This window comes from Drosophila elegans, unplaced genomic scaffold (assembly GCF_018152505.1).
Source record: "Drosophila elegans isolate 14027-0461.03 unplaced genomic scaffold, ASM1815250v1 contig_93, whole genome shotgun sequence".
NCBI classification, from domain to species: domain Eukaryota; kingdom Metazoa; phylum Arthropoda; class Insecta; order Diptera; family Drosophilidae; genus Drosophila; species Drosophila elegans.
In genome coordinates, this window is record NW_024546174.1 from 1 (window position 1) to 20,502 (window position 20,502).

Genomic DNA, 20,502 nt, shown 5'->3' on the forward strand with positions numbered 1-20,502 from the left:
ATCAAGAGTAATTTACCACACTCCCACTACGCCTTCGTCCGCTCGTACCTTGAGGGCAGGACCTTTTACGTTAGATGCGGCGAGACTAGGTCGACCACTAAGGACATCAAAGCCGGGGTACCTCAAGGCAGCGTATTGGGGCCTGTGCTTTATACGATTTTCACGGCGGACCTACCCATCACAGTTCCAAATGGTCTCATTGTCGCCACCTACGCGGACGATACTGCCTTCCTCGCCACTGCAGATCTCCCCTCAGGAAGCCTCGAGTATTCTGCAGAGGCAGTTAAATGCCCTCGAGCCCTGGCTACGTAGGTGGAACATCACTGTGAACGCCGAGAAATCCACACAGACTACGTTCGCGCTACGACCCGGGAACTGCCCGCCTGTTAGCCTCAATGGGGAGGCCATCCCCGATGACCCTACACCAAAGTACTTGGGTATGACACTCGACAGGCGGCTGACATGGCGCGCCCATATTCTGCGCAAAAGGAAACTGGTGGTGGATAGATTGCGTCAGTATCAGTGGCTGATTGGGAGGCGATCTAAGCTAAGAGTAAATCTTAAGCTCCTTGTTTACAAGACCATCATCAAGCCAATCTGGACTTACGGCATCCAGTTGTGGGGTACTGCCAGTACGACAAACCGTAAGGCAATCCAAAGGGTACAGAACAAGGCTCTGCGGATGGTCTCGGGTGCCCACCCGTTCCACGACAACGAGACCATTCACGAGGTACTTGGCGTCCCTTGGGTCACGGAGGAAATAAAAAAGTTCAGCCAAAAATACGTAAATAGGCTGTACAACCATCCCAACGTCCTTGCCATCGACATCCTGGACAACAGCCAAATTAGAAGAAGACTCCGGAGAACCCACCCGTTGGACCTCGTACTGGACTAGGATCTGCAGTTAATTCCCTCTGTTATTTGTTATTTGATACTATATGAAATTTATCTATTGTAAAATGTGAATGTATTATCCCTAAAATTTAATTATTGTCTAATTTGGACAGATTTTAAATAAATAATATGATTATGAAAAAAAAAAAAAAAAAAAAAAAAATCTTAATAGTGACGCGAATGTGAAAACAAATGCCGAGTGCTGAAGTTCCAGGTAAGAGCTTAGATATTATATATCTTAGGACTATAAGTCACATACAGTAGCCAAATGAATCGTCATCTATTTAGTGACGCAGATATAAATTGTCAAAATATAATAAGTCTTGCTTGATAGCAAAACTAATGTCTCTTATTAAAGGCAAATGAAATGATATCTATGCATATTAAATAAGAAGAAAGAATTATTAATACAAGTCATTTTTGGTAGCCAAATGAATCGTCATCTTACTTAGTGACGCATATAAACAAATCTCAAATTAAAAGAGTCTTATTTATATTATAAATATATACAAATATACAAAAAAAAATGTTCCATATGAAAAATTTGAGTCTAAAAACTACAAGTCCCTTATGGTTGCCAAATGGAATCGTCATCTACTTAGTGACGCTGATAAAAAATTGTCAAAGTAACAAGATTTACTAAAAGTTTCGAATTAATAAATGAAATGAATATGAAATGAAATGAAATGAAATGGAATGGAATGGAATGGAATGAAATGAAATGAAATTTAATATATTTAATATTAAAAAAATATATCTATATTCATTTGGGTAAATTGAGAATATCCATACAATGGATTGCTTATAGTAAAGCAACAAAATATATGGGTATTTCTCAGAACATATAATATTAATATGATTTTGTGAATTCCTATAATAAATAACATTCATATATATGAAAATGTTATCATATATCAATATTATTGATATATTATATATGGAATGTATGGAAAATATAAAATATTCCTTCAATTTCCTCAAGCATATGGAGGAAATTCATATGAAGGCAGACTTTTAGTACTGTAAACACGCAGTTTAAAGACGGGGTGTCCAAAAACATATATAGGGTAGTGCCTGTTGGCTGGCAACCAAATATATGGGTATTTCTCAGAACTTATAAAATTAAAATTATATTGTGAATACCTATAATAAATAACATTCATATATATGAAAATGTTGTGATATATCAATATTATTGATATATTATAAATGAAATGTATGGAAAATATAAAATATTCCTTCAATTTCCTCAAGTATATGGAGGAAATTCATATGAAGGCAGACTTTTAGTACTGTAAACATGCAGTTTAAAGACGGCGTGTCCAAAAACATATATAGGGTAGTGCCTGTTGGCTGGCAACCAAATATATGGGTATTTCTCAGAACATATAAAATTAATATTATATTGTGAATACCTATAATAAATAACATTCATATATATGAAAATGTTGTAATATATCAATATTATTGATATATTATATATGAAATGTATGGAAAATATAAAATATTCCTTCAATTTCCTCAAGTATATGGAGGAAATTCATATGAAGGAGACTTTTAGTACTGTAAACATGCAGTTTAAAGACGGCGTGTCCAAAAACATATATAGGGTAGTGCCTGTTGGCTGGCAACCAAATATATGGGTATTTCTCAGAACATATAAAATTAATATTATATTGTGAATACCTATAATAAATAACATTCATATATATGAAAATGTTGTAATATATCAATATTATTGATATATTATATATGAAATGTATGGAAAATATAAAATATTCCTTCAATTTCCTCAAGTATATGGAGGAAATTCATATGAAGGGAGACTTTTAGTACTGTAAACATGCAGTTTAAAGACGGCGTGTCCAAAAACATATATAGGGTAGTGCCTGTTGGCTGGCAACCAAATATATGGGTATTTCTCAGAACATATAAAATTAATATTATATTGTGAATACCTATAATAAATAACATTCATATATATGAAAATGTTGTAATATATCAATATTATTGATATATTATATATGAAATGTATGGAAAATATAAAATATTCCTTCAATTTCCTCAAGCATATGGAGGAAATTCATATGAAGGCAGACTTTTAGTACTGTAAACACGCAGTTTAAAGACGGGGTGTCCAAAAACATATATAGGGTAGTGCCTGTTGGCTGGCAACCAAATATATGGGTATTTCTCAGAACTTATAAAATTAAAATTATATTGTGAATACCTATAATAAATAACATTCATATATATGAAAATGTTGTGATATATCAATATTATTGATATATTATAAATGAAATGTATGGAAAATATAAAATATTCCTTCAATTTCCTCAAGTATATGGAGGAAATTCATATGAAGGCAGACTTTTAGTACTGTAAACATGCAGTTTAAAGACGGCGTGTCCAAAAACATATATAGGGTAGTGCCTGTTGGCTGGCAACCAAATATATGGGTATTTCTCAGAACATATAAAATTAATATTATATTGTGAATACCTATAATAAATAACATTCATATATATGAAAATGTTGTAATATATCAATATTATTGATATATTATATATGAAATGTATGGAAAATATAAAATATTCCTTCAATTTCCTCAAGTATATGGAGGAAATTCATATGAAGGGAGACTTTTAGTACTGTAAACATGCAGTTTAAAGACGGCGTGTCCAAAAACATATATAGGGTAGTGCCTGTTGGCTGGCAACCAAATATATGGGTATTTCTCAGAACATATAAAATTAATATTATATTGTGAATACCTATAATAAATAACATTCATATATATGAAAATGTTGTAATATATCAATATTATTGATATATTATATATGAAATGTATGGAAAATATAAAATATTCCTTCAATTTCCTCAAGTATATGGAGGAAATTCATATGAAGGGAGACTTTTAGTACTGTAAACATGCAGTTTAAAGACGGCGTGTCCAAAAACATATATAGGGTAGTGCCTGTTGGCTGGCAACCAAATATATGGGTATTTCTCAGAACATATAAAATTAATATTATATTGTGAATACCTATAATAAATAACATTCATATATATGAAAATGTTGTAATATATCAATATTATTGATATATTATATATGAAATGTATGGAAAATATAAAATATTCCTTCAATTTCCTCAAGTATATGGAGGAAATTCATATGAAGGGAGACTTTTAGTACTGTAAACATGCAGTTTAAAGACGGCGTGTCCAAAAACATATATAGGGTAGTGCCTGTTGGCTGGCAACCAAATATATGGGTATTTCTCAGAACATATAAAATTAATATTATATTGTGAATACCTATAATAAATAACATTCATATATATGAAAATGTTGTAATATATCAATATTATTGATATATTATATATGAAATGTATGGAAAATATAAAATATTCCTTCAATTTCCTCAAGTATATGGAGGAAATTCATATGAAGGGAGACTTTTAGTACTGTAAACATGCAGTTTAAAGACGGCGTGTCCAAAAACATATATAGGGTAGTGCCTGTTGGCTGGCAACCAAATATATGGGTATTTCTCAGAACATATAAAATTAATATTATATTGTGAATACCTATAATAAATAACATTCATATATATGAAAATGTTGTAATAAATCAATATTATTGATATAATATATATGAAATGTATGGAAAATGTGAAACATATCGATATTGATCAATATTAGTTGAGATATCCCATATGTTGGGTGGCAAATAGAATTGAAAATACCCGATTTCAAGACAACGTGTCGAAAAACACATATAGGATGGTCAGTGGTTGTCCATCTATAGTTGAACAAAATTTATGATATCCATATAATTTTGTCAATTTAATAGCAAAATTAAATATTTTCCGTATGTTTTGTATCTTGATTCTTGCGAATACGAGACTTGGCTTGATACGGTTAATATTAAGTGTCATCACTTTTTAGATAATAATGTTGAAAACGAAAGCCAAGGTTGTATATATTATTATATGGCAACAATTGTTTTCCGACCTTTATCGTTAATCTAATTCAGGCTAATGTTATTATTAGTGCTGTTGTTATATATATTATATATATATTATAAATGTTTCATATGCGCTCGGTTTTATGTGATATATTACCAGAGAGTTATATGGAAATGATAGATTTTAAATTTATCATAAAAATACAAATGATTTAACTCAATATTTATATTGGTTAATCAAAAATAATTGGTACATGTGTGAAATATATATGTATGGCGAAATAAAATGATATTTTAAAATGAAATATGTAAATATGAATTATATTATAGAATTATATATGAAAAAATTCTAGTTACTGTGGGCAAACGTGGCGTGTAACAAATATAAAGAATTTTAAAACGATTATGAAGCTAAACAAAGATAGCCATATTCGTATCAAGATTATTTTCCTCCCTCCTAAATGCAATTTAAAGAAAAATACTCTATAATAAATTTTGTATTACTAATTTCTATTTTAAAAAAATATGAAAGTAATATGAATTAAAAACATTATTCTGGTTGATCCTGCCAGTAGTTATATGCTTGTCTCAAAGATTAAGCCATGCATGTCTAAGTACACACGAATTAAAAGTGAAACCGCAAAAGGCTCATTATATCAGTTATGGTTCCTTAGATCGTTAACAGTTACTTGGATAACTGTGGTAATTCTAGAGCTAATACATGCAATTAAAACATGAACCTTATGGGACATGTGCTTTTATTAGGCTAAAACCAAGCGATCGCAAGATCGTTATACTGGTTGAACTCTAGATAACATGCAGATCGTATGGTCTTGTACCGACGACAGATCTTTCAAATGTCTGCCCTATCAACTTTTGATGGTAGTATCTAGGACTACCATGGTTGCAACGGGTAACGGGGAATCAGGGTTCGATTCCGGAGAGGGAGCCTGAGAAACGGCTACCACATCTAAGGAAGGCAGCAGGCGCGTAAATTACCCACTCCCAGCTCGGGGAGGTAGTGACGAAAAATAACAATACAGGACTCATATCCGAGGCCCTGTAATTGGAATGAGTACACTTTAAATCCTTTAACAAGGACCAATTGGAGGGCAAGTCTGGTGCCAGCAGCCGCGGTAATTCCAGCTCCAATAGCGTATATTAAAGTTGTTGCGGTTAAAACGTTCGTAGTTGAACTTGTGCTTCATACGGGTAGTACAACTTACAATTGTGGTTAGTACTATACCTTTATGTATGTAAGCGTATTACCGGTGGAGTTCTTATATATGTTTAAATACTTGTATTTTTTCATATGTTCCTCCTATTTAAAAACCTGCATTAGTGCTCTTAAACGAGTGTTATTGTGGGCCGGTACAATTACTTTGAACAAATTAGAGTGCTTAAAGCAGGCTTCAAATGCCTGAATATTCTGTGCATGGGATAATGAAATAAGACCTCTGTTCTGCTTTCATTGGTTTTCAGATCAAGAGGTAATGATTAATAGAAGCAGTTTGGGGGCATTAGTATTACGACGCGAGAGGTGAAATTCTTGGACCGTCGTAAGACTAACTTAAGCGAAAGCATTTGCCAAAGATGTTTTCATTAATCAAGAACGAAAGTTAGAGGTTCGAAGGCGATCAGATACCGCCCTAGTTCTAACCATAAACGATGCCAGCTAGCAATTGGGTGTAGCTACTTTTATGGCTCTCTCAGTCGCTTCCCGGGAAACCAAAGCTTTTGGGCTCCGGGGGAAGTATGGTTGCAAAGCTGAAACTTAAAGGAATTGACGGAAGGGCACCACCAGGAGTGGAGCCTGCGGCTTAATTTGACTCAACACGGGAAAACTTACCAGGTCCGAACATAAGTGTGTAAGACAGATTGATAGCTCTTTCTCGAATCTATGGGTGGTGGTGCATGGCCGTTCTTAGTTCGTGGAGTGATTTGTCTGGTTAATTCCGATAACGAACGAGACTCAAATATATTAAATAGATATCTTCAGGATTATGGTGTTGAAGCTTATATAGCCTTCATTCATGGTGGCAGTAAAATGTTTATTGTGTTTGAATGTGTTTATATAAGTGGAGCCGTACCTGTTGGTTTGTCCCATTATAAGGACACTAGCTTCTTAAATGGACAAATTGCGTCTAGCAATAATGAGATTGAGCAATAACAGGTCTGTGATGCCCTTAGATGTCCTGGGCTGCACCGCGCTACAATGAAAGTATCAACGTGTATTTCCTAGACCGAGAGGTCCGGGTAAACCGCTGAACCACTTTCATGCTTGGGATTGTGAACTGAAACTGTTCACATGAACTTGGAATTCCCAGTAAGTGTGAGTCATTAACTCGCATTGATTACGTCCCTGCCCTTTGTACACACCGCCCGTCGCTACTACCGATTGAATTATTTAGTGAGGTCTCCGGACGTGATCACTGTGACGCCTTGCGTGTTACGGTTGTTTCGCAAAAGTTGACCGAACTTGATTATTTAGAGGAAGTAAAAGTCGTAACAAGGTTTCCGTAGGTGAACCTGCGGAAGGATCATTATTGTATAATATCTTTACCGTTAACACAAAATTTTGTATTATTTAATAATACAAAAAAAAATAAATTTGCCAAAAAAATATATTATATTATATAATCTATATATATATATATATATAAATATGTCAAAAAATATATCAAAAATATCTTATCTAATTTAAAGCGTTTTAATGAAAGAAAAAGTATAGTCCTATGGACTTAAATAGCTCGAGCAAATGGTGTCCAATGCCGAGTAATTATTATGAGATATCAATTACGAGTCGTGGGCGGAGGCTCTGATGTCCATAAAATAAAAATCGACCTGGCCAATCGATTAGAGATACAGATAGATAGAAGATATATATACGATATGTTAAATATATAATATATAATAGAATATAATATAATTACTTTGTGTGTATATGGACCATAATATACACGCGTTGCGCATATGTATTGTTCATCTAAGTTATGGGCATACATTGGTTAATGCAACAACCTAAAATATATAATGTTGTACCCGGTTAATAATCAGGTTAATGTTTTATATAAAATGCAATATATATCAAACTTAAATAGAAATAAAATGAAAAATGAAAATTGGTATTATATTGTTTATATGAAACTAAGACATTTCGCAACATTTATTTTAGGTATAAAAATACATTTATTGAAGGAATTGATATATGCCAGTAAAATGGTGTATTTTTAATTTCTTTCAATAAAAACACAATTGACGAAATTAAAAAAACAAATATTATAAAACTCTAAGCGGTGGATCACTCGGCTCATGGGTCGATGAAGAACGCAGCAAACTGTGCGTCATCGTGTGAACTGCAGGACACATGAACATCGACATTTTGAACGCATATCGCAGTCCATGCTGTTATGTACTTTAATTAATTTTATAGTGCTGCTTGGACTACATATGGTTGAGGGTTGTAAGACTATGCTAATTAAGTTGTTTATAAAATTTTTAAATAAAATTTATAAGCACATGGTATATTATTGGATAATTATTTATTATTCATAATATTAAAAAATATATGAAAAACATTAACTCACAATGGATGTGATAAACGAAGAAAAATATTTTCGTTTTCAATCAAATGATACTGAGAAATGTCTAGCATAAAAAATGTTGAAATATTTTTCATCTAGAATTGTCTCTTATTAATGATTAGAAATTCGAAAGCTATTGGAAATGTTATTGCTCTTCGTTGGTTCTTTATAATTATCGAATTTATAAAATGTTTTCTCATTATATTTAAAGAATTAATTAATAAAAAGTTATATACAACCTCAACTCATATGGGACTACCCCCTGAATTTAAGCATATTAATTAGGGGAGGAAAAGAAACTAACAAGGATTTTCTTAGTAGCGGCGAGCGAAAAGAAATCAGTTCAGCACTAAGTCACTTTGTCTATATGGCAAATGTGAGATGCAGTGTATGGAGCGTCAATATTCTAGTATGAGAAATTAACGATTTAAGTCCTTCTTAAATGAGGCCATTTACCCATAGAGGGTGCCAGGCCCGTATAACGTTAATGATTACTAGATGATGTTTCCAAAGAGTCGTGTTGCTTGATAGTGCAGCACTAAGTGGGTGGTAAACTCCATCTAAAACTAAATATAACCATGAGACCGATAGTAAACAAGTACCGTGAGGGAAAGTTGAAAAGAACTCTGAATAGAGAGTTAAACAGTACGTGAAACTGCTTAGAGGTTAAGCCCGATGAACCTGAATATCCATTATGGAAAATTCATCATTAAAATTGTAATATTTAAACAATATTATGATAATAGTGTGCATTTTTTCCATATAAGGACATTGTAATCTATTAACATACAAAATTTATCATAAAATATGGCTTATAGTTTAATCCAATTAAAATGCTTGCGTTTTAACACAGATTAAATGTCATTAATTTGATAAAGTGTTGATAGATTTATATGAATACAGTGCGTTAATTTTTCGGAATTATATAATGGCATAATTATCATTGATTTTTGTGTTTATTATAAGCACTTGTATGATTAACAATGCGAAAGATTCAGGATACCTTCGGGACCCGTCTTGAAACACGGACCAAGGAGTCTAACATATGTGCAAGTTATTGGGATATAAACCTAATAGCGTAATTAACTTGACTAATAATGGGATTAGTTTTTTAACTATTTATAGCTAATTAACACAATCCCGGGGCGTTCTATATAGTTATGTATAATGATATTTATATTATTTATGCCTCTAACTGGAACGTACCTTGAGCATATATGCTGTGACCCGAAAGATGGTGAACTATACTTGATCAGGTTGAAGTCAGGGGAAACCCTGATGGAAGACCGAAACAGTTCTGACGTGCAAATCGATTGTCAGAATTGAGTATAGGGGCGAAAGACCAATCGAACCATCTAGTAGCTGGTTCCTTCCGAAGTTTCCCTCAGGATAGCTGGTGCATTTTAATGTTATATAAAATAATCTTATCTGGTAAAGCGAATGATTAGAGGCCTTAGGGTCGAAACGATCTTAACCTATTCTCAAACTTTAAATGGGTAAGAACCTTAACTTTCTTGATATGAAGTTTAAGGTTATGATATAATGTGCCCAGTGGGCCACTTTTGGTAAGCAGAACTGGCGCTGTGGGATGAACCAAACGTAATGTTACGGTGCCCAAATTAACAACTCATGCAGATACCATGAAAGGCGTTGGTTGCTTAAAACAGCAGGACGGTGATCATGGAAGTCGAAATCCGCTAAGGAGTGTGTAACAACTCACCTGCCGAAGCAACTAGCCCTTAAAATGGATGGCGCTTAAGTTGTATACCTATACATTACCGCTAAAGTAGATGATTTATATTACTTGTAATATAAATTTTGAAACTTTAGTGAGTAGGAAGGTACAATGGTATGCGTAGAAGTGTTTGGCGTAAGCCTGCATGGAGCTGCCATTGGTACAGATCTTGGTGGTAGTAGCAAATAATCGAATGAGACCTTGGAGGACTGAAGTGGAGAAGGGTTTCGTGTGAACAGTGGTTGATCACGAGTTAGTCGGTCCTAAGTTCAAGGCGAAAGCCGAAAATTTTCAAGTAAAACAAAAAGCAAACTATTAAGAAACACAAATAATAATAAAAGGCAAAAATAATATACTTGAATAATTTTGAACGAAAGGGAATACGGTTCCAATTCCGTAACCTGTTGAGTATCCGTTTGTTATTAAATATGGGCCTCGTGCTCATCCTGGCAACAGGAACGACCATAAAGAAGCCGTCGAGAGATATCGGAAGAGTTTTCTTTTCTGTTTTATAGCCGTACTACCATGGAAGTCTTTCGCAGAGAGATATGGTAGATGGGCTAGAAGAGCATGACATATACTGTTGTGTCGATATTTTCTCCTCGGACCTTGAAAATTTATGGTGGGGACACGCAAACTTCTCAACAGGCCGTACCAATATCCGCAGCTGGTCTCCAAGGTGAAGAGTCTCTAGTCGATAGAATAATGTAGGTAAGGGAAGTCGGCAAATTAGATCCGTAACTTCGGGATAAGGATTGGCTCTGAAGATTGAGATAGTCGGGCTTGATTGGGAAACAATAACATGGTTTATGTGCTCGTTCTGGGTAAATAGAGTTTCTTTCATTTATGGAAGTTACTTGTTCCCCGGATAGTTTAGTTACGTAGCCAATTGTGGAACTTTCTTGCTAAAATTTTTAAGAATACTAATTGGGTCAAACCAATTAGTTCTTATTAATTATAACGATTATCAATTAACAATCAATTCAGAACTGGCACGGACTTGGGGAATCCGACTGTCTAATTAAAACAAAGCATTGTGATGGCCCTAGCGGGTGTTGACACAATGTGATTTCTGCCCAGTGCTCTGAATGTCAAAGTGAAGAAATTCAAGTAAGCGCGGGTCAACGGCGGGAGTAACTATGACTCTCTTAAGGTAGCCAAATGCCTCGTCATCTAATTAGTGACGCGCATGAATGGATTAACGAGATTCCTACTGTCCCTATCTACTATCTAGCGAAACCACAGCCAAGGGAACGGGCTTGGAATAATTAGCGGGGAAAGAAGACCCTTTTGAGCTTGACTCTAATCTGGCAGTGTAAGGAGACATAAGAGGTGTAGAATAAGTGGGAGATATTAGACCTCGGTTTGGTATCGCCAATGAAATACCACTACTCTTATTGTTTCCTTACTTACTTGATTAAATGGAACGTGTATCATTTCCTAGCCATTATACGGATATATTTATTATATCTTATGGTATTGGGTTTTGATGCAAGCTTCTTGATCAAAGTATCACGAGTTTGTTATATAATCGCAAACAAATTCTTTAATAAAAGGAGTGCATTTATGTATTTTTGATTTGAAAATTTGGTATAACTCCAATTACTCAGGTATGATCCAATTCAAGGACATTGCCAGGTAGGGAGTTTGACTGGGGCGGTACATCTCTCAAATAATAACGGAGGTGTCCCAAGGCCAGCTCAGTGCGGACAGAAACCACACATAGAGCAAAAGGGCAAATGCTGACTTGATCTCGGTGTTCAGTACACACAGGGACAGCAAAAGCTCGGCCTATCGATCCTTTTGGTTTAAAGAGTTTTTAACAAGAGGTGTCAGAAAAGTTACCATAGGGATAACTGGCTTGTGGCGGCCAAGCGTTCATAGCGACGTCGCTTTTTGATCCTTCGATGTCGGCTCTTCCTATCATTGTGAAGCAAAATTCACCAAGCGTTGGATTGTTCACCCATGCAAGGGAACGTGAGCTGGGTTTAGACCGTCGTGAGACAGGTTAGTTTTACCCTACTAATGACAAAACGTTGTTGCGACAGCATTCCTGCGTAGTACGAGAGGAACCGCAGGTACGGACCAATGGCACAATACTTGTTCGAGCGAACAGTGGTATGACGCTACGTCCGTTGGATTATGCCTGAACGCCTCTAAGGTCGTATCCGTGCTGGACTGCAATGATAAATAAGGGGCAATTTGCATTGTATGGCTTTCTAAACCATTTAAAGTTTATAATTTATTTTATGAACGACAATGGATGTGATGCCAATGTAATTTGTAACATAGTAAATTGGGAGGATCTTCGATCACCTGATGCCGCGCTAGTTACATATAAAAACATTATTTAATACAATGACAAAGCCTAGAATCAATTGTAAACGACTTTTGTAACAGGCAAGGTGTTGTAAGTGGTTGAGCAGCTGCCATACTGCGATCCACTGAAGCTTATCCTTTGCTTGATGATTCGATAATAAATATATATATATATAATATATAACATAATCAATTTAAATTATCATCATATATGTTTGATAGTTTTTGTTGTTATATATTATTTATATATTTTATTAGGAGGAGGAGGTTAAATATGATATGGATTAGATATAACCTAATTAAACAGGTAGCCAAATGCATCGTCATCTTAATAGTGACGCGAATGTGTGATATTATATATCTTAAGAGTATAAGTCACATACAGTAGCCTAATGTTCTATCGTCATCTATTTAGTGACGCAGATATAAATTGTCAAAATATAATAAGTCTTGCTTGATAGCAAAACTTATGTCTCTTATTAAAGGCAAATGAAATGATATCTATGCATATTAAAGAAGAAAGAATTATAAAGCCATATAAATAAACATATTTTAATATGAAAAATATGAATCTAAAAACTACACAAGTCTTTTTTGGTAGCCAAATGAATCGTCATCTACTTAGTGACGCATATAATAAAATGTCAAATTAAAAGAGTCTTACTACAAGTCTTTTTTGGTAGCCAAATGAATCGTCATTTACTTAGTGACGCATATAATAAAATGTCAAATTAAAAGAGTCTTACTACAAGTCCCTTTATTAAAGGCGGCAAATTAAACGGTATATATATTTATTTTAAATATATATATACAATTTGAAAAAAAACTAAAACGAAAAATTGCATACATATTAAAAAGACTTTTAATATGAAAAATACGAGCCTAAAAACTACAAGTCACTTATGGTAGCCAAATGCATCGTCATCTTAATAGTGACGCGAATGTGAAAACAAATGCCGAGTGCTGAAGTTCCAGGTAAGAGCTTAGATATTATATATCTTAGGACTATAAGTCACATACAGTAGCCAAATGAATCGTCATCTATTTAGTGACGCAGATATAAATTGTCAAAATATAATAAGTCTTGCTTGATAGCAAAACTAATGTCTCTTATTAAAGGCAAATGAAATGATATCTATGCATATTAAATAAGAAGAAAGAATTATTAATACAAGTCATTTTTGGTAGCCAAATGAATCGTCATCTTACTTAGTGACGCATATAAACAAATCTCAAATTAAAAGAGTCTTATTTATATTATAAATATATACAAATATACAAAAAAAAATGTTCCATATGAAAAATTTGAGTCTAAAAACTACAAGTCCCTTATGGTTGCCAAATGGAATCGTCATCTACTTAGTGACGCTGATAAAAAATTGTCAAAGTAACAAGATTTACTAAAAGTTTCGAATTAATAAATGAAATGAATATGAAATGAAATGAAATGAAATGGAATGGAATGGAATGGAATGAAATGAAATGAAATGAAATTTAATATATTTAATATTAAAAAAATATATCTATATTCATTTGGGTAAATTGAGAATATCCATACAATGGATTGCTTATAGTAAAGCAACAAAATATATGGGTATTTCTCAGAACATATAATATTAATATGATTTTGTGAATTCCTATAATAAATAACATTCATATATATGAAAATGTTATCATATATCAATATTATTGATATATTATATATGGAATGTATGGAAAATATAAAATATTCCTTCAATTTCCTCAAGCATATGGAGGAAATTCATATGAAGGCAGACTTTTAGTACTGTAAACACGCAGTTTAAAGACGGGGTGTCCAAAAACATATATAGGGTAGTGCCTGTTGGCTGGCAACCAAATATATGGGTATTTCTCAGAACTTATAAAATTAAAATTATATTGTGAATACCTATAATAAATAACATTCATATATATGAAAATGTTGTGATATATCAATATTATTGATATATTATAAATGAAATGTATGGAAAATATAAAATATTCCTTCAATTTCCTCAAGTATATGGAGGAAATTCATATGAAGGCAGACTTTTAGTACTGTAAACATGCAGTTTAAAGACGGCGTGTCCAAAAACATATATAGGGTAGTGCCTGTTGGCTGGCAACCAAATATATGGGTATTTCTCAGAACATATAAAATTAATATTATATTGTGAATACCTATAATAAATAACATTCATATATATGAAAATGTTGTAATATATCAATATTATTGATATATTATATATGAAATGTATGGAAAATATAAAATATTCCTTCAATTTCCTCAAGTATATGGAGGAAATTCATATGAAGGGAGACTTTTAGTACTGTAAACATGCAGTTTAAAGACGGCGTGTCCAAAAACATATATAGGGTAGTGCCTGTTGGCTGGCAACCAAATATATGGGTATTTCTCAGAACATATAAAATTAATATTATATTGTGAATACCTATAATAAATAACATTCATATATATGAAAATGTTGTAATATATCAATATTATTGATATATTATATATGAAATGTATGGAAAATATAAAATATTCCTTCAATTTCCTCAAGTATATGGAGGAAATTCATATGAAGGGAGACTTTTAGTACTGTAAACATGCAGTTTAAAGACGGCGTGTCCAAAAACATATATAGGGTAGTGCCTGTTGGCTGGCAACCAAATATATGGGTATTTCTCAGAACATATAAAATTAATATTATATTGTGAATACCTATAATAAATAACATTCATATATATGAAAATGTTGTAATATATCAATATTATTGATATATTATATATGAAATGTATGGAAAATATAAAATATTCCTTCAATTTCCTCAAGCATATGGAGGAAATTCATATGAAGGCAGACTTTTAGTACTGTAAACACGCAGTTTAAAGACGGGGTGTCCAAAAACATATATAGGGTAGTGCCTGTTGGCTGGCAACCAAATATATGGGTATTTCTCAGAACTTATAAAATTAAAATTATATTGTGAATACCTATAATAAATAACATTCATATATATGAAAATGTTGTGATATATCAATATTATTGATATATTATAAATGAAATGTATGGAAAATATAAAATATTCCTTCAATTTCCTCAAGTATATGGAGGAAATTCATATGAAGGCAGACTTTTAGTACTGTAAACATGCAGTTTAAAGACGGCGTGTCCAAAAACATATATAGGGTAGTGCCTGTTGGCTGGCAACCAAATATATGGGTATTTCTCAGAACATATAAAATTAATATTATATTGTGAATACCTATAATAAATAACATTCATATATATGAAAATGTTGTAATATATCAATATTATTGATATATTATATATGAAATGTATGGAAAATATAAAATATTCCTTCAATTTCCTCAAGTATATGGAGGAAATTCATATGAAGGGAGACTTTTAGTACTGTAAACATGCAGTTTAAAGACGGCGTGTCCAAAAACATATATAGGGTAGTGCCTGTTGGCTGGCAACCAAATATATGGGTATTTCTCAGAACATATAAAATTAATATTATATTGTGAATACCTATAATAAATAACATTCATATATATGAAAATGTTGTAATATATCAATATTATTGATATATTATATATGAAATGTATGGAAAATATAAAATATTCCTTCAATTTCCTCAAGTATATGGAGGAAATTCATATGAAGGGAGACTTTTAGTACTGTAAACATGCAGTTTAAAGACGGCGTGTCCAAAAACATATATAGGGTAGTGCCTGTTGGCTGGCAACCAAATATATGGGTATTTCTCAGAACATATAAAATTAATATTATATTGTGAATACCTATAATAAATAACATTCATATATATGAAAATGTTGTAATATATCAATATTATTGATATATTATATATGAAATGTATGGAAAATATAAAATATTCCTTCAATTTCCTCAAGTATATGGAGGAAATTCATATGAAGGGAGACTTTTAGTACTGTAAACATGCAGTTTAAAGACGGCGTGTCCAAAAACATATATAGGGTAGTGCCTGTTGGCTGGCAACCAAATATATGGGTATTTCTCAGAACATATAAAATTAATATTATATTGTGAATACCTATAATAAATAACATTCATATATATGAAAATGTTGTAATATATCAATATTATTGATATATTATATATGAAATGTATGGAAAATATAAAATATTCCTTCAATTTCCTCAAGTATATGGAGGAAATTCATATGAAGGGAGACTTTTAGTACTGTAAACATGCAGTTTAAAGACGGCGTGTCCAAAAACATATATAGGGTAGTGCCTGTTGGCTGGCAACCAAATATATGGGTATTTCTCAGAACATATAAAATTAATATTATATTGTGAATACCTATAATAAATAACATTCATATATATGAAAATGTTGTAATAAATCAATATTATTGATATAATATATATGAAATGTATGGAAAATGTGAAACATATCGATATTGATCAATATTAGTTGAGATATCCCATATGTTGGGTGGCAAATAGAATTGAAAATACCCGATTTCAAGACAACGTGTCGAAAAACACATATAGGATGGTCAGTGGTTGTCCATCTATAGTTGAACAAAATTTATGATATCCATATAATTTTGTCAATTTAATAGCAAAATTAAATATTTTCCGTATGTTTTGTATCTTGATTCTTGCGAATACGAGACTTGGCTTGATACGGTTAATATTAAGTGTCATCACTTTTTAGATAATAATGTTGAAAACGAAAGCCAAGGTTGTATATATTATTATATGGCAACAATTGTTTTCCGACCTTTATCGTTAATCTAATTCAGGCTAATGTTATTATTAGTGCTGTTGTTATATATATTATATATATATTATAAATGTTTCATATGCGCTCGGTTTTATGTGATATATTACCAGAGAGTTATATGGAAATGATAGATTTTAAATTTATCATAAAAATACAAATGATTTAACTCAATATTTATATTGGTTAATCAAAAATAATTGGTACATGTGTGAAATATATATGTATGGCGAAATAAAATGATATTTTAAAATGAAATATGTAAATATGAATTATATTATAGAATTATATATGAAAAAATTCTAGTTACTGTGGGCAAACGTGGCGTGTAACAAATATAAAGAATTTTAAAACGATTATGAAGCTAAACAAAGATAGCCATATTCGTATCAAGATTATTTTCCTCCCTCCTAAATGCAATTTAAAGAAAAATACTCTATAATAAATTTTGTATTACTAATTTCTATTTTAAAAAAATATGAAAGTAATATGAATTAAAAACATTATTCTGGTTGATCCTGCCAGTAGTTATATGCTTGTCTCAAAGATTAAGCCATGCATGTCTAAGTACACACGAATTAAAAGTGAAACCGCAAAAGGCTCATTATATCAGTTATGGTTCCTTAGATCGTTAACAGTTACTTGGATAACTGTGGTAATTCTAGAGCTAATACATGCAATTAAAACATGAACCTTATGGGACATGTGCTTTTATTAGGCTAAAACCAAGCGATCGCAAGATCGTTATACTGGTTGAACTCTAGATAACATGCAGATCGTATGGTCTTGTACCGACGACAGATCTTTCAAATGTCTGCCCTATCAACTTTTGATGGTAGTATCTAGGACTACCATGGTTGCAACGGGTAACGGGGAATCAGGGTTCGATTCCGGAGAGGGAGCCTGAGAAACGGCTACCACATCTAAGGAAGGCAGCAGGCGCGTAAATTACCCACTCCCAGCTCGGGGAGGTAGTGACGAAAAATAACAATACAGGACTCATATCCGAGGCCCTGTAATTGGAATGAGTACACTTTAAATCCTTTAACAAGGACCAATTGGAGGGCAAGTCTGGTGCCAGCAGCCGCGGTAATTCCAGCTCCAATAGCGTATATTAAAGTTGTTGCGGTTAAAACGTTCGTAGTTGAACTTGTGCTTCATACGGGTAGTACAACTTACAATTGTGGTTAGTACTATACCTTTATGTATGTAAGCGTATTACCGGTGGAGTTCTTATATATGTTTAAATACTTGTATTTTTTCATATGTTCCTCCTATTTAAAAACCTGCATTAGTGCTCTTAAACGAGTGTTATTGTGGGCCGGTACAATTACTTTGAACAAATTAGAGTGCTTAAAGCAGGCTTCAAATGCCTGAATATTCTGTGCATGGGATAATGAAATAAGACCTCTGTTCTGCTTTCATTGGTTTTCAGATCAAGAGGTAATGATTAATAGAAGCAGTTTGGGGGCATTAGTATTACGACGCGAGAGGTGAAATTCTTGGACCGTCGTAAGACTAACTTAAGCGAAAGCATTTGCCAAAGATGTTTTCATTAATCAAGAACGAAAGTTAGAGGTTCGAAGGCGATCAGATACCGCCCTAGTTCTAACCATAAACGATGCCAGCTAGCAATTGGGTGTAGCTACTTTTATGGCTCTCTCAGTCGCTTCCCGGGAAACCAAAGCTTTTGGGCTCCGGGGGAAGTATGGTTGCAAAGCTGAAACTTAAAGGAATTGACGGAAGGGCACCACCAGGAGTGGAGCCTGCGGCTTAATTTGACTCAACACGGGAAAACTTACCAGGTCCGAACATAAGTGTGTAAGACAGATTGATAGCTCTTTCTCGAATCTATGGGTGGTGGTGCATGGCCGTTCTTAGTTCGTGGAGTGATTTGTCTGGTTAATTCCGATAACGAACGAGACTCAAATATATTAAATAGATATCTTCAGGATTATGGTGTTGAAGCTTATATAGCCTTCATTCATGGTGGCAGTAAAATGTTTATTGTGTTTGAATGTGTTTATATAAGTGGAGCCGTACCTGTTGGTTTGTCCCATTATAAGGACACTAGCTTCTTAAATGGACAAATTGCGTCTAGCAATAATGAGATTGAGCAATAACAGGTCTGTGATGCCCTTAGATGTCCTGGGCTGCACGCGCGCTACAATGAAAGTATCAACGTGTATTTCCTAGACCGAGAGGTCCGGGTAAACCGCTGAACCACTTTCATGCTTGGGATTGTGAACTGAAACTGTTCACATGAACTTGGAATTCCCAGTAAGTGTGAGTCATTAACTCGCATTGATTACGTCCCTGCCCTTTGTACACACCGCCCGTCGCTACTACCGATTGAATTATTTAGTGAGGTCTCCGGACGTGATCACTGTGACGCCTTGCGTGTTACGGTTGTTTCGCAAAAGTTGACCGAACTTGATTATTTAGAGGAAGTAAAAGTCGTAACAAGGTTTCCGTAGGTGAACCTGCGGAAGGATCATTATTGTATAATATCTTTACCGTTAACACAAAATTTTGTATTATTTAATAATACAAAAAAAAATAAATTTGCCAAAAAATATATTATATTATATAATCTATATATATATATATATATAAATATGTCAAAAAATATATCAAAAATATCTTATCTAATTTAAAGCGTTTTAATGAAAGAAAAAGTATAGTCCTATGGACTTAAATAGCTCGAGCAAATGGTGTCCAATGCCGAGTAATTATTATGAGATATCAATTACGAGTCGTGGGCGGAGGCTCTGATGTCCATAAAATAAAAATCGACCTGGCCAATCGATTAGAGATACAGATAGATAGAAGATATATATACGATATGTTAAATATATAATATATAATAGAATATAATATAATTACTTTGTGTGTATATGGACCATAATATACACGCGTTGCGCATATGTATTGTTCATCTAAGTTATGGGCATACATTGGTTAATGCAACAACCTAAAATATATAATGTTGTACCCGGTTAATAATCAGGTTAATGTTTTATATAAAATGCAATATATATCAAACTTAAATAGAAATAAAATGAAAAATGAAAATTGGTATTATATTGTTTATATGAAACTAAGACATTTCGCAACATTTATTTTAGGTATAAAAATACATTTATTGAAGGAATTGATATATGCCAGTAAAATGGTGTATTTTTAATTTCTTTCAATAAAAACACAATTGACGAAAT

General features: G+C 32.9%; 4 non-coding genes across 4 annotated transcripts; all 4 read left to right on the top strand.

Moving 5' to 3' along the window:
- The first annotated feature begins 5,415 nt into the window (after positions 1 to 5,415).
- Positions 5,416 to 7,409, top strand: LOC121467922. The gene has a single exon (XR_005977946.1). It is a non-coding gene; the product is annotated as a small subunit ribosomal RNA (ribosomal RNA).
- Positions 7,410 to 8,148: 739 nt separating this feature from the next.
- On the top strand, positions 8,149 to 8,327 carry LOC121467921. The gene has a single exon (XR_005977945.1). It is a non-coding gene; the product is annotated as a 5.8S ribosomal RNA (ribosomal RNA).
- A 355-nt stretch (positions 8,328 to 8,682) lies between these two features.
- Positions 8,683 to 12,656, top strand: LOC121467925. Its single transcript, XR_005977949.1, has one exon. It is a non-coding gene; the product is annotated as a large subunit ribosomal RNA (ribosomal RNA).
- Positions 12,657 to 17,789: 5,133 nt separating this feature from the next.
- On the top strand, positions 17,790 to 19,784 carry LOC121467930. Its single transcript, XR_005977954.1, has one exon. It is a non-coding gene; the product is annotated as a small subunit ribosomal RNA (ribosomal RNA).
- Positions 19,785 to 20,502: the final 718 nt, after the last annotated feature.